The following is a 15,284-nucleotide window of genomic DNA, read 5'->3' on the forward strand; positions in this document are numbered from 1 at the left end:
TTGCTGTATTCATCTTGGCAGCAAGATTAATTAGAACTATCATGGGGACAAAAGGAACACAGTAGGATCTCATGCAATTTGAATGGCTTAGTACTTTCACCAGGCACTCTAAGCATTTGTGCATTCCCAGTCTTCAAGTGTGTGATTGCTCTGGAGAAAAGAAGGAATAAAAGAAACTAGCATCTATCAACATTTCCTACATGTCATTTCTTGGTTCCTCAACCCTTTTATAGCTAAAAGGAAGTCCATACATTTTGTGGACTTCCAAAATCTCTAGTATTTTATTCAAAGGCTTTTAATCTGTACCATATTCCATGTTTTAAAAGTTGCTACTTAATATCTAGAACCTTAAAAAAAATAAAGTTCTAGCCAGGTCATTAGTAGAATCCTTCCAACAAAATGTGGTTTACTTCTCTAAATTTAGTTGAAAGGAAAACAAATGGTGTAGGTTTTTCTCTAATTTAGTCCTCCACAAACATATGTTAATCCAGTTGTTGTTTAAGACATGGACTCCTTGAGTCTAGGTTTCCCCATCGAATAATGGGGAAGTTCTATGTCCATACTAGTTGATAGTATTATTGCATAGATCAAATAGAATAATTTGTATAAAGTGTTTTCAATATCATAATAGGCAATGCTATATTAGGATTACTATTTTCTAATATATCTTTATGTCACCTCTCCAGCTAGATTCCAATTTCCACAAGAATAGAAAATATGGTATAGATAATAATATAATACTAATACAGATACTTCTAGTACAAATTTAGGACAAGTAATCCCCCATTAAATATATCTTGAACCAAATTGATTTGTATCTACTTAAATACTCTCTGTATATGAAAGTTGCCAGGTACAAAATACAAAGCTCAAAGAATTGTCAAAGAATTCGGAGGAAAATAAATATACTAAACCAGTGGTTCTGAAAATGTCTTCAACAGACCAACAGTATCAGAATCACCTGGGAACTTGTTAGAAATCCTGCAAATCCTCAATCTCTAGCTCTGATCTAGTGAATTAGAAACTCCAGTGTTAGACCCAAACAATCTTATTTAATAAGCTCTCCAGCTGATTCTGATGTATGCTAAACTGTGAGATCTACTGCACTAAACAACAATAATATGTTGGAAATAATTGTGTAATTATATAGAATATCCTTCAGGGGTTTTGGGGTATGAGGGCCACCATCATTCCATAACAATAATTGAATTATTTTAATGAAGGAACTGCAGTAAAATTCATATTAAAAAAATCCCATAATAGAGTCTTAATCCTGAGTGCAGCACTGTCCAGTAGAACTTTTTGCAATGGTAGAAATAGTTTATATCTGGGTCATCCAATTAAAATGTGGCTAATGTGATGAGAAAAAAAATTAAGATTTATTTATTTTAAAGAGAGAGAGAAAGAACAGGGGAGGGGCAGAGAGAGAGGGACCGAATCTCAAGCAGACTCTCCGCTGAGCGCAGACCCCCTACTCGGGGCTGGACCTCACAACCCTGAGATCATGACCTAAGCCAAAATCAAGAGCCAGATGCTCAACCAACTGAGCCATTCAGGCACTCTGTGACTAGGAAAAATTTTAATATTATTTAATTATAGATAATTTCTATTTAAATAGCTACATGTGGCTAGTGGCTACCATATTAAACAACACAGCTCTAGTAACTCTCTAATGGAGACTATTAAATATTGCATGAAGATCTTTAACATTACATAAAATGGGACAATTTCTTAAATGGCACAAAGTGCAATGAGAGGGGTTAAATCCTAGAGAAAGTGGCATTCCAGTTGAGCCCTGGTGAGTGCAAGAGAATTTCAAAAGCTAGACATGCGAGGGATAATAGGCAAAGGCCATGACATAGGAGAAAAATGCCATGGAATACAAGGTGCAGAAATCGCCCAATTCAGTTTGTGTGCAAAGTGTATGTTGTGAAATTGTGGAAAATAAAGATGGAAACGTCCATGCATGCACAATATGAAAACCTAAAAAGTTTGGGTTTTATTCACTATTCTTTAAAAATAATGAATGTTGCAGGCAAAGAAATGACAGTTGGGAAGATGCATCAAGTGATAGAAGGAAACAAGAAATGAGGCAGGAGACCCAGTTGAAATGTAAATTTGGGGCAATGAGAGGACTCATTGAGCCATGTTTCAGCTTAATTAAATAACTCTTTGAGTACCTATTTTAGGTCCAGCATTTGCTAATACACCAGTTATCAATATTCATAAAATCACACAAGGTACTGGTTTAAAAAGTTGATTTCTAGATTTCCCACTAGATGCACTAAATCAAAATCTCCACATGTGGGCTCAAGGATCTATAAAATATTCAGCAACTCTAGTGGTGACTGTGTAGAGCATATTTTAGAACTACTGAGCAAGTGATAAATAGTAAGAACCTGACTTAGATGGGTCATGTCTATAATTAAATAAATACATAATATGTAGTGATTTGACTACAATGTTTGCTGACCTTATGACTTGCACTGATTTTAAGTTCTTTGTTTCTCTGCCATACCATCCTCATAAGATTAATGGACTCTGAGAACCAGCTGTGTGAGCTTTTTAATTTAAGGGGTCATACAAAGTGACATGTCAGATTAAGTCAACGATCTCCACAATTTAACCTAAAATCATTTTCACCTGAAGTAGCCAGATAATTTGGGAAAGCGAATTGGATGTTAAACTGTTCAAACGATCACATCAGCTTGATACATTACTATGTGGTCAGATATATCCCTAGTGTGTACTCCCAGTGTATTCACATTCCCCATTTTGCAATTTGGGGAGTCATTATCTTCTGCTCCACTTGTAATTGGGACTGTTCTTATTAGAAGATGACACTGTGTGAAATACTCTTCTATAATCCCTTTCTATGGGAGAAGGACATTAAAACAGTAGCATGAATGCGTTTCCAGGCACTTCTGATTGCAGAGTTAAGGATATATAAGGTATATATACCTTGTGTTGGTATATCTTGCACCCTCTCAGCTAGTTAAGGATTTATAACAAAGAGAAATATTTTCTCTATCTGAGTCCCTTGCAGCCTATTTAGATCTAAGAGATTGAGAGATTGGGGGCATGTCATTCAACTCAGTAAAAAAAAAAAAAAAAAAAAAAAAGGAGTGGGGTAAAAAGTTTCTAAATGTGATGCTGATGGAGGCAAGGTCTATTGTCTTGTAGGCCCTTATTTTCACTATAATTATAGTTTGGAATACCAAAATCACAATGTTACAGTAATCAGCCTGGGAGTGGTAGCAATTCCAATGGTGCGTCTCCGGCAGGAGGAAGCAACATGAAAGGAGTCCCTTCTTCCTTCTCAGCCACACTGCAATAACTTGTCCTGTTCACAATCTTCATTTGAAGGTAAGTGATTGAATTGTGAAACATAGACATTTCCCCAACTTCATTTTACCAGCAATGAATTCTATTTCCTGCATGTTGAAGTAACTTCTGTTAATATATTGCTTTTGATATAGGAAATGAGAGTAACGAACACACTTTATAAAAATGGGTACACATTCCCACTTGGCTTACAAAATGATGTTCCTCCTACCTGCTGCAATTGATTAAAAGTAAAATAGCATTCATCGGGGAACTCTAAGCACTGTAAATTTCTCTGGCCCCATGGTGTGTTAAAGATTTTTCTCCCTATAATTTAATTCTGTTTACTAACTATTTGCATATTGCTTATGCATCATGGATGCTGAAAAATTGGGAATCTGCAGCCAGAAAATAATATAACAACAAACATTTACATTCCTTACATTAAATATTTATAAAATCTTAAAAACTGCTAAGAGCTTCTTCCATTTTTAATTATAATTATGAAAGTGAAAACTGTTCAGTTTTCCTCTGAAGAGATACTTTACTATGCACTGAAATAGTTTCTTTTTTTTAATAATGCTAGTCAATTGTCATTTCTTAATACAACTCTGTGGCTACTCTGTGCAATTTCATAGCTCAACCAAAACATTCAGTGCAAAATACTTAATTCACATACTAACAGTGGAGTTATGCAAAAAAAAAATCCATGTGAACTTAGTAAATAATAAAACAGCAAGGGGGCGCCTGGGTGGCCCAGTCGTTAAGTGTCTGCCTTCGGCTCAGGTCATGATCCCAGCGTCCTGGGATCGAGCCCCGCATCGGGCTCTCTGCTTAGCAGGGAGCCTGCTTCTCCCTCTCCCACTCTGCCTGCTTGTGTTCCCTCTCTCACTGTCTCTCTCTCTGTCAAATAAATAAATAAAATCTTAAAAAAAATAAAAAATAAAAAAATAAAACAGCAAGTTGACTATGTTTTAATGGACTTTTAAACATGAGTTAATAGTGTTTTTTTCTAAGAATTATTTCTTATGTTTGGAATTGCTGAGCTCTGTGAAACAGAAAAATGTTCTCTTTTCTACATCCTTCTAGTATACCACATTTTACACAGTCATTTTGCAATGGCAATATTATCACATATTGCCACCCTCCCATCTACCCACTTCTTGAAAGTTGGAGCAAACTTCATATTTTAAAACGAAGTTAACATTGCACAATTATAATGGCCCATTTATTTTAAGCTGTATGCTCATGACCATTTTATGAGAGCAATAGAGTAAGCTCAGCTTTGACTACGAATAAAATTTAGTAAGTAAATTCGACATAAGTAATGAGTTGTGTACATCTAATCTTGTTGAACAGCAATCAGGCATACCTGATAAGAAATTTAAAAAAAAAAAATGATCATAACCAGAAGTGCTTTTACAAATAAAACTATTTTTATATATTTAAATATTTTTCTATATGTATAATTAGCAATGAGATATACATAATTGAACCTACAATTTAGACACCATCGACTCTTAGGTCAATTTAGCATTGGTGGCTACTTTCTTAGTCTTTTCATCCTAGACCTCCAACACACCTTCCTCCCAAAATTGTTAACCCAGTGTCTGCTTTTTGCCTTTCCTTAATGCATTTCTGAAGAAACAGCCCATCCAAATTCTTCTAAGTTCCAGACATCTGGTGTATATGAGTTCCGGTGGTCTAAATCTAGTAAGAATTCTATAGCTCAAGCCTGCCCAGTACTGATACAACCTCAGCAGTGCAGCTATAGGATGTGGTGTATCTAGTAAAGCTTAGATGAGAATTCAAGGAAGGTCAGCCATTGGGCCATTTTGTACTCATCAGGGATGATAATAGTTCGAGTTCAGAGGCCTTACATTTTATATGCAAGGTAGGAGAAAGAGCAATTATCTCTAGAAAGATTAAAAACTCAATCAAATCCCATAAAACAGTAAGAGAACAGGGAAGTATATTTAAAAGGCTGCTATGTAAAAAAAAAAAAAAAAAAAAAAAGCAGAAAATACAGTGAGCACTCAGAAGGAAAAATAGTTGGTTCAAAATTCTCAGGAAAAAACATTGAAATGGCCTTGAGGCAAGGATGGGATATATATACTCTGGGGAAAGGTAGTCTCTTAACGGACATATCTCTTTGCTAGATACTTTATAAATTATACTACTTTTTCCAGCATTTGTGTTAATGGCTCATGACTCACATGTTTGTGAAATATCTGGAGGTAACCATGTAATGAACAGCACTATTACTAGTGAGGATTGAAAAGCAAACACCTTTGATCCTGTAAGAAAATTGAAATCATTCTTTTTTCAAGGAAACATGCATGACTTAAAAGACCTAAATTTCCATTAGAGACAAATTTCCTCTAGGGAGTTCCTAAGCTACTTACTAAAACAAATGGGGACTTTGAGAAAAGACATGCTACGCATTTGCTTTAGAAATTTAGATTTCTGGGGCGCCTGGGTGGCTCAGTCCTTAAGCGTCTGTCTGCCTTTGGCTCAGGCCCTGATCCCAGGGTCCTGGGATCAAGCCCCACATCGGACTCCCTGCTCAGCGGGAAGCCTGCTTCTCCCTCTCTCACTCCCCTGGCTTGTGTTCCTGCTCTTGCTATCTCTCTCTCTGTCAAATAAATAAATAAAATCTTAAAAAAAAAAAGAAATTTAGATTTCTATCCAACAACAATTTGCTTCTCCAGGAAAAAATTTAAGATAAATTACACAGTCCTACTTACCTTGTGTTGCTTCTATGGCTGTTTAAACCCTAATGGAGTTCATTAAGTTCTTCAAAGGAAGCCCAGAGAAATGGAATATGTCCTTTCTTTTTTAACATATGGACCCTACTCTTTAGTAGTGGAATTGCATTTTATATCTGGTTTGGAACTCAGTTCTTGAGAGCTAAACATAATCATCCTTAATCCTTTTCGCTGCTTACTTTTTACTTTGAAGAGTGGGGAGAAAGGTGCTTTTGAGTTTGCTCTCCAATCTCTGCTTCTTTAAAGAGTGAAGGTGAATAATCTATATTTCAAAGAAAGATGACCTTTACTTGATTTAATGGAATCTCTCTTTCAATATCTGAAATGAGAAAGTGATTAAAGCGTTGGTTGATAGGCAAGATGTATTTTAGGAATAGATAAGCATAAAGGTCAGACACTGTCAGAAAGGATTTTGACTTTCTTTAATATTTAAGTATTTCATATGAATCATGGTTTATACATTAATAGTATATTTTTAAGTTTGGTTAAATGTCCTGCTTTTTTGTATAATTCAAAATTGGGTTCTGACATAAGGTAAAGATACTGGGCATGGCAGATATATTTTCATTAGGATTTTCATAGAGACTGGATCTATTCTGTTCTCATAAGAGCATATGTAAAGGTAATGGTCATTTGATTCACTGCTTTGGAGAGTTTAAAATTCTGTTTGACATATACCTAAATTATAATTAATTTGAATTTCAATAGCCATGTTTTGAGTGTCATCTATATTCAAGGATTCTCTCTCAATAAATTAATAGGAGAATAAATAGCTAACATTTGCTGAGGTCCCATTGGGTATCAAATGTTTTTTATAGCTGCTTTACAGGTATCAGTTAATTTAATATGCACCTGGACTAATATTTGACCCATAATAAAGAACTATTGAAAGAATGAGTGAGCAACTTTTTGAAGCAGGTTTTTCATCGTCCTCATTTTATAGATGAGAACTCTGTGACACAGAGAAGTTAAATAGTTTGCCCAAGATTATAAAACGAGTAAATGAGGATGCTGGTTTCAATACAGGTTTCAAGCTACAGCCTAAATTCCTAACCATGATGCTGTCATGTGTTCTTAATATTAACAATAGCATATAACTTATATCTACTTAGCATTTTATATTGTACAAATCACTTTTGCTCACCTTTCATTTATCCCTAATAACATTGCCAAGTATGTATATTTTCCTCTTTTAAAGGTTTCCAACTACACTAGTTCTTACTATCTATACTTTACAGGTAAGTGCTTGGATGATTACCCAAATTGCTATAGTATAAGGTGGAATATATATAAAGTGACAGAATAAATGTATAATGACAACTCCTAGGGGATTTAAAGGAGAAATTATAGCCTGTTCCTGGGTCAAAAAATATTTTATTGAGGAAGAGGAATTGTGATGACTACTCAAGGTTTTGACTGCTGAAAACATGTCGGGCAGAGAGAACACCAAGAGTAAGACAAGAAGGCAGGTAATTACAGTGAAATTGTAAAACTCTTCCTGAAGTCAACTTGCACCTACATTCCTAAGACCTCCTAGGTCTTTTTCTCTGTAAGAAACAGTGTGAAGTGCCCTGACATATTCCCAGGGTTATCGATGGTGCCCCAAATCTGTGATACCAGTGGGTTCCTTTATCAAGCCTTTACACGGTCTCTTGTAAAATAGTAAGAAAATTCATAGCCAGGAAAGGAAACCTGGCTGAAATCCTTGGTCTAATGTGTATTTGTGGTATGATGTTGGGCAAACTAATTAGTTTTTCTAAGTCTGTCTTCTCTTTTTTATAATGGAGCTAAAATGGTTAATATTACCTTCTTAAAACAGTTTTCTGTGAGACTCAAATAAGAACCTTTAAATTACAACAGATGTTCATTATAAATCTGCATTATAAATTACAAAATGCGATATATCTATTTCATGTAAAATGTCACCACGATGCAAAACATTTCCTATATTTGACCTTTTATTCTACCCCTTTTGAGTAGTGTTTTGTTACTGGAAACAGAACAAGAGCCTAGTTCTATGATAGATTTCTTGGTAATTCTTGATATTTCTTCATGTATTTTTTGATATTTCTCATTTCTTGAGATATGAAGGCTCACAGTATCTGCTAGACACTGCACTCAAATTTGAATTAAGCACCGTCACAGGCTGTGGTTCAGAGAGAGCTGTGTGTTGCAGCTGTTGCCCAAGCCTCCTTGCCCCATCACCAGGAGGGGGATCCTTCCTGCCCCCACACCGGTGCTCCAAGGCTCCTCATCATGCACCATCACGGCTGACTTCATGATGCCATTATTCCTAGTCAATTCAGTCACCAAGAAAATCCTGGGATGTGTAATACCTAGATTTTAATCCCTTAGACAGGGATGCACACACTCTTTTTGACTCGCTTCCCTACCCCTCAATAACTCCTGAAGCTTTTCCACTGTATCCTCTGGAACACACAGTTATCAGCTAAACCCCTGGATCCTCAACCATTTCCCTAAAAGTCCCTTTTGCCTTCTTGCTCTAATCTTGTTCTCCCCCTCAGAATTTGGCCACCTATGAAGTCCCCAAAATGTCCACTGGCTGTTTCTTTTCCCATGATTCTCTGAGCACTAAGCTTAGAGGTAGAGTAGGTGCCCTTCTTGCACCTCATTCCTACTTTCAGACTACTATGTTCCTCCCCTCCCTAAAAACAGCCAATACAGAATCAAGGTCATAAGTATATCATACATACAGCTACTTGCTTCTGTCATTTGCCAATCTCAAGGTCACTCTTAATCATTCCTTGACGAGTTTAGCTACTTCACCGTCACCCTCTCTAATTTACTCCTGCCATGTTCTTGGAAATGCCAATGTTCTCACAGATATCCTTCCAGTCCTCTGGACTCCCAGTTCCTTCACTTCTTCTCCTCCACTTGTCTTGCCTCTATCCTACCTCTCACTTCCTCAGCCAGATTCTAGAATATATCATTACCAATAACTGAAGCCTCTCCACAGTCTCAAGTTCAAGCACCCACCTCTGACCAAACTTCTGTCATCCAGATAACTCCAACTTGTACCAAGACACCAACAACTTTGGCACCCTCTGAGAATTATATTTAATAATTATTTTCCCTCTCCATGGGCTCTCTCCCATTGTAATTCCTCACTTCACTTTTTATCCAAATTAAATTCCTTGTCCCAGCAATGAAATCATCTCCTTATTTTATAACTTCAATAACATTGCTTCTCTCTCATTCCTCAGAAACTTGTGTAATACAAAACCCAACCTTGCTAAATATCTGCTGGCTTGGCATCTGCACACCATGCTAACTGGTCTCACTTTAAGTTACTACCACTTTTCTCAATTGAGCAGATGCTGTTGCCCAGCATACATACTATATTTCTCTTATCTCTCTACTTACCCACACTCCTGGACAATTGTTAAATATCCTGTTCTTTCTGTTGAAATCTTCAAAATGTTATCTTCTGTTCTGACACAGGAAGTATGACCTCATTTCTTACTTTACTAAGAAAAGAAACAATCCTAAGAAAAATAAAATCCATATGTAAGCTATCATCACACTTTCTATTTATTCCCTCACTTTGGTTTATTAATATATATTTACTCTCTGTGTTTGTGTAAGACCAACCCACCTACCTACGCATTACATCTCCTATCCAGCCCATTACTCCAACAATACCTGCTCCCTCTCTATTGGATCATTCCTATCTGCACACATTGTGCTAATATCTTCCCACTTTAAAAATTTAGTAAACAAATCCCTCTCTTGAGTTCTTATCCCTTCCAAGCTACCATTCACATTTTCCATGATTTTATTTACAGCAATGATCCTCTAAAAAATGAGTATACTTGAAGGTCTCCATTTCCTCTGTTGCCTTAAACTCATTCCAATCAGTTTGGGCTCTAACACTCATACTGCTCTTGTCAGGATTGACAACAACTATAACCTTGATAAATCATGGTGAATCCCTGCTCTCATCTCACCTGACAGAGCAATACAATTAACGCAGATAATCTCTACCCCCCTTTGTCATACTATCTTCACTTAACATCCTGAAAAGAAGCATCTTCCTTTATCTTCCTATCTCTTGACTGCTTCTAGTTCTCAATCTCTTTGAAGATTTTGACTAATCTCTCCATCTTTATAACAATGTACATAAAGCTTTCAGTTCCTAGACTTCTTTTAAGGTATCTAAGACCTGCCTTGGGGAACTAAGAAATGTCATGTGAGCATAAATAAAAAGGTAATCCTTTCTTTGTAGTTACATGCAATTATTTTTATCCAAAATAATGACCTGATATTGTATGTTTTATGTGTGTGTGGCAAGAGGAGTCTGTGAGGTTAGTTGAAAAAATAAGTTCAGCTGTTACAATAGTTCAACATAAATCCTGGAAGGGAAAAAAACTAAAACTTTTCCCAGGCCATGTCTTTGTAGATAACATGTAATGAAAAGAGCATGGGGGAAATTTTGGCATAGCAAGATTTGATTCCTTTGTCTGCCAATTAATAGTATGACTTTTGGACTTTATCTTGAGATTTCTTATCTATAAAACTGGCTAGAAAACAATACTCTGAATTTTTACAAGTGATAAAACTGGGATTTGGCTTTTCACTCAGGTTTTAAGAATGATTTCTCTTTTCTTCTGATATTTAAAGACAGTCACTTCACTTGTACTCTTGACCCCATCTCTTTTTGTCATCTCCAGACCTTTCACCATCATTAGGTTACTCTCTCTTCTCTGTCTTTGATTTCCTAAAAGGTTTCATTTCATTTACTCTATAATCTTGCTCAAGCCTCACAAATCACAAAAGAAATGCATGCTTGACATCTTCAGGAGAATGCACATACCAATTCCTCAAATTCAATAAGCTCTAAAACAATGTATATATTATCCATTAAATATAATATTCCTGATGATTTCCATGCCAATGCTCAGCATTATTATATAGCTAGTCACCCAGTGTAGAAATCTAGCATTGCCCCTTTGACTTACCATTTCCCATATCCTCCATTTCTAATTAATTATCAAGTCTTACATATTGTATCTCCTAAATTTTTCTTTTTTCCTTTTTCTTTTCTTTTAAATTTGTATTTTAATTCCACTTAGTTAGCATACAGTGTCATATTAGTTTCAGGTGTAAAATATAGTGATTCAACAATTCCATACATCACCCTGTGCTCATCATGACAAGTACACTCCTTAATCCCCATCACCTATTTAACCCATCCCCCCACCCACATCCCCTATGGTAACCACCAGCTTGTTCTCTACAGTTGAGTCTGTTTCTTAAAAAAAAAAAAAAATCTGTTTCTTGTTTCTTGATTTGTCTCTCTCTCTATTTTTTTCCATTTGTTTTCTTTTTTTTTTTAAAGATTTTATTTATTTTTTTGACACAGAGAGACATGGCGAGAGCAGGAACACAAGCAAGGGGAGTGGGAGAGGGAGAAGCAGGCTTCCCGCAGAGCAGGGAGCCCAATGTGGGACTCGATCCCAGGACCCTGGGATCATGACCTGAGCCGAAGGCAGACGCTTAATGACTGAGCCACCCAGGCGCCCATTTGTTTTCTTTCTTAAATTCCACATATGAGTGAAATCATGTGGTATTTGTCTTTCTCTGACTGACTTATTTTGCTTAGGCTTATACTTTCTAACTCCAACCATGTATCTCCTAACTTTTTCTTAAATCTATTCTCCTCCTTTTCATCTCTATACTCACTACTATAATTCAGGACTTCATCATCTACTTCTTAGAATTTGGTAAAGATTCTCTCTAATCTGATTGACATACCTCTTTTATTATACCCCTTCAATTCTAGTTCACATAGAAAACTCAAACTGATGATCTTAGATCCCTGCACAAAGCAATGAAGTCACCCCTTATTTTGTAGTACTTCTCAAATTTTTCCAACATATTCCTAATGGGCAAAGAAGAGTGGCTTGCCAGGTACTTTAAAGGTTGGGGACTCTATTTCATACTATCTGTTTGTCTGAATTAAAAAAAAAAAAAAAAAAAAAAACAATTAACATCTTACAATGTGTCTAAGCAAATCTTTTTTTTTTTTTTTTCTTTTCTGTAATCCAATCGACTTTTCTGTTTGTGTATCTGGATTCTCCCTTGAATCAAGAGCTGCTTCATGGAAAGGAATCTTTCTTATTCCTTTTTGTTTTATCAGTGTGGTACATACTGTTTGATTCATAGAAAGAATTCAACATATATATTTCTCAAATAAATGAGAAAAAGGGAAACAAGATAATGTTGTCAATAATGTTGTCAAATCTAGGGGCGCCTGGGTGGCTCAGTTGTTAAGCGTCTGCCTTCAGCTCAGGTCATGATCCCAGGTTCCCTGCTCAGTGGGAAGCCTGCTTCTTTTTCTCCCACTCCCCCTGCTTGTGTTCCCTCTCTCACTGTCTCTCTCTGTCAAATAAATAAAATCTTTAAAAAAAAATAGAATACTAAAATCTCAAGTTAGAAATACTATATTCAGATACTCAGATTGGATCCATATTTATTTCTACAACTGTGTACTGTGCCCTAATAGTAGGATGAAAGTTATTATGAAATGAATCTCTTCTATTCTGTACCTTTGTTTTGTTATCTATATTTTCGGTTTCCTTGTTTATGTTCATGTAATTGTTTCTTCCCTTTCAAGTTTTCTCTTTAATCATAACATGTATGCCCTCTTTTTTTCTTTTATCTTTTCTTTCTTTTCTCTTTTAACTCTCTTTTTTTCTACCCTACTCTTAGCAGTGACAATTAAAATGATTTTTTGGAGCAGACATATCTAGTATTCTCCTGATAGATTTTTCAACTTCTTCTTTAGTTATAGAATTCCCAATTTTTCACTGGGCACATGGCTGCTGGGGATACAGATGCAGTCCCCAGCTTCCATTCACATCTAGTTGTGACTAAATAACTAACTTTTGGCCCAAGAGTGCTCTGTGGGAATTCCAGGAAGTAGCGCTACATAGAAGACACATCGCTTTTTATCTCAGCTTCCTTCCTGCTCACTGAAAGGTGGGCATGAATGGTAAGACTTACAGGAGCCATGGTGGACCATGAGGAGACACACGTCTGGGATGATGTTGGAGCCTCCATGCAGTTAAGTTCTGTCTTCCATGAGCAACTGCTCTCCTGCAGTTTCTGTCTATTGTACCTGAACATAATCCTAACTAATGCACCTAAAGGAAATTTATCATATTAACAGATGTCACCTGAATTCCTCTTAGGATAGGGACTGCAGTGCCTGGGTCCTGAAAGCAAGTGTCCCCAAAGTCTTGGATTTGGGGTCAGCATAAGAAAGGAAAGAAGAAGGGCGCCTGGGTGGCTCAGTCATTAAGCATCTGCCTTCGGCCCAGTCATGATCCCAGGGTCCTGGGATCGAGTCCCACATCAGGCTCCCTGCTTAGCAGGGAGTCTGCTTCTCCTTCTCCCTCTCACCCCTGCTCGTGCCTCTCTCTCTCTCTCAAATAAATAAAATCTTAAAAAAAAAAAAAAGGAAAGAAGAGGACAAAGAGAGGAAAGAACATGGGAGAGAAGAAACAGTGGGAAACATAATGGGACAACACAAAGTGATCTACTAAGGTCTATCCTAATAGCACAAAACTCAATGTGAAGAGAATGTGAGGATTGATAGGGGCAGAGCTGAAGCAGTTTGCCTATTTCCAAAATTAAGGTGATATTTTGGGGATTTTACAAGCCATGAAGTTGAGGTTTAGTAAGATATAGCTATACCTACATATGATAGAAGTATTTGCAATGGACATTATTAGTGAATACTCATATTTGATGAATTAAGTTCTCAAAAAACAACAACAACAGAAAGACAGTATTAAAATAATTAGTGGGGAAATTCTGAGTTGGTCTTAGGACAAAATAACAAACAAAAAGTCCAAACAGACTCTTTACTTCTGTCTTTTCTTTTTGTGGAACATGCACTCGGGGGGGATGCCAGACACATTATCATGCAAACAAACAAGCCATCCTGGGGAGATGGCCATATTGGACAGCATGCTAAGGTCTCTGTCAAACAACAAATACCAACAGGCCAGGCACATGAGTGATCAGTGTGACTGCTTCAACCCCAGTTAAACCTTCAGATCAGTGCAGGCCCAGTGGACAACTGACCGAGAAAACTTATGAGAAACCCTAGCCAAAAACACCCAGCCCAGTACTCCTCAATCCTTGGTCCACAGCAACTGTGAGAGATAATAAATGTTTAAGATTGTTTTAACTACTGAATTTTGAGGAAACTAGTTAGACAGCAATTTATCACTCATATGGTTACTAAATACCATTAACCACTAAAAGAAACTAGGAACCTTCGAAAAATGACTGATTCCAGGTCTCATAGCTTAATAATGAAACTAAAACATCTTACTGGGCCAGAAACTAAGGAATTGCTCAAAAATAACAATGGGGGACATGTCAAAATTTTGGAAGAACTAGTTTAGCAGGGTGCCAACGAGCCAAACTGGTACAACATAGTGTCAAAATATGTAAAGATATTAATGGTCCTTTTGAATAAAGTAGGAATCTTTGAGCCTGCATTGAAAATAAATGCATGCATACATATATTAATGTGTGCATAAGTATATAAATAAATAAAAGAATAAATAACTAGTGGATAAGGAAATCTCTTCATTTCAGTATAGTATCAACTAATATACAGAGAGGAAAGAATATAGTTAGAAATTACCTTTACAATTAACATAGTATGAATTGATTCTGGCAAGAATCATCAATACATGTTTAGTCAGTAGGAGAGCATTTGATGAGGAACAGGATATTTGCATATTTTCATAGGACCTCTCTTCAAATTACTTATTAATTACAAAAGGAAAAGTAGTAATTATGAAATAAATAAACTGGACAACATTTTAACCAAGTGATCAAAATTAACATTACCAGAAAACTGCAAAGGAACCTGCTAGTCCACCATTGTGATGTCCTGAAAAGGACACAACATAACTTAAGAAATGTGCCAGCCAAAAATGCATAACTTGAATCTAATCATGAGGAAACATCAGACAAATGCAAACTGAGAGATAGTCTATAAAATAACTTGCATTCTTCAAGAAATCTCAATGTCACGAAAGTCAAAGAAAGGCTGAGGAAATGTCCCAGATTAAAGAAGGCTGGAGAGAGGCGCAAACTTTATTCATTACATGACCTGGTCAGAATCTTGTATGGAAAACAGTCCTACAT

The sequence above is a fragment of the Mirounga angustirostris genome, unplaced genomic scaffold, assembly GCF_029215605.1.
Source record: "Mirounga angustirostris isolate CCGP_5_RB_7025 unplaced genomic scaffold, mMirAng1.0.hap1 SCAF_2, whole genome shotgun sequence".
NCBI lineage: Eukaryota > Metazoa > Chordata > Mammalia > Carnivora > Phocidae > Mirounga > Mirounga angustirostris.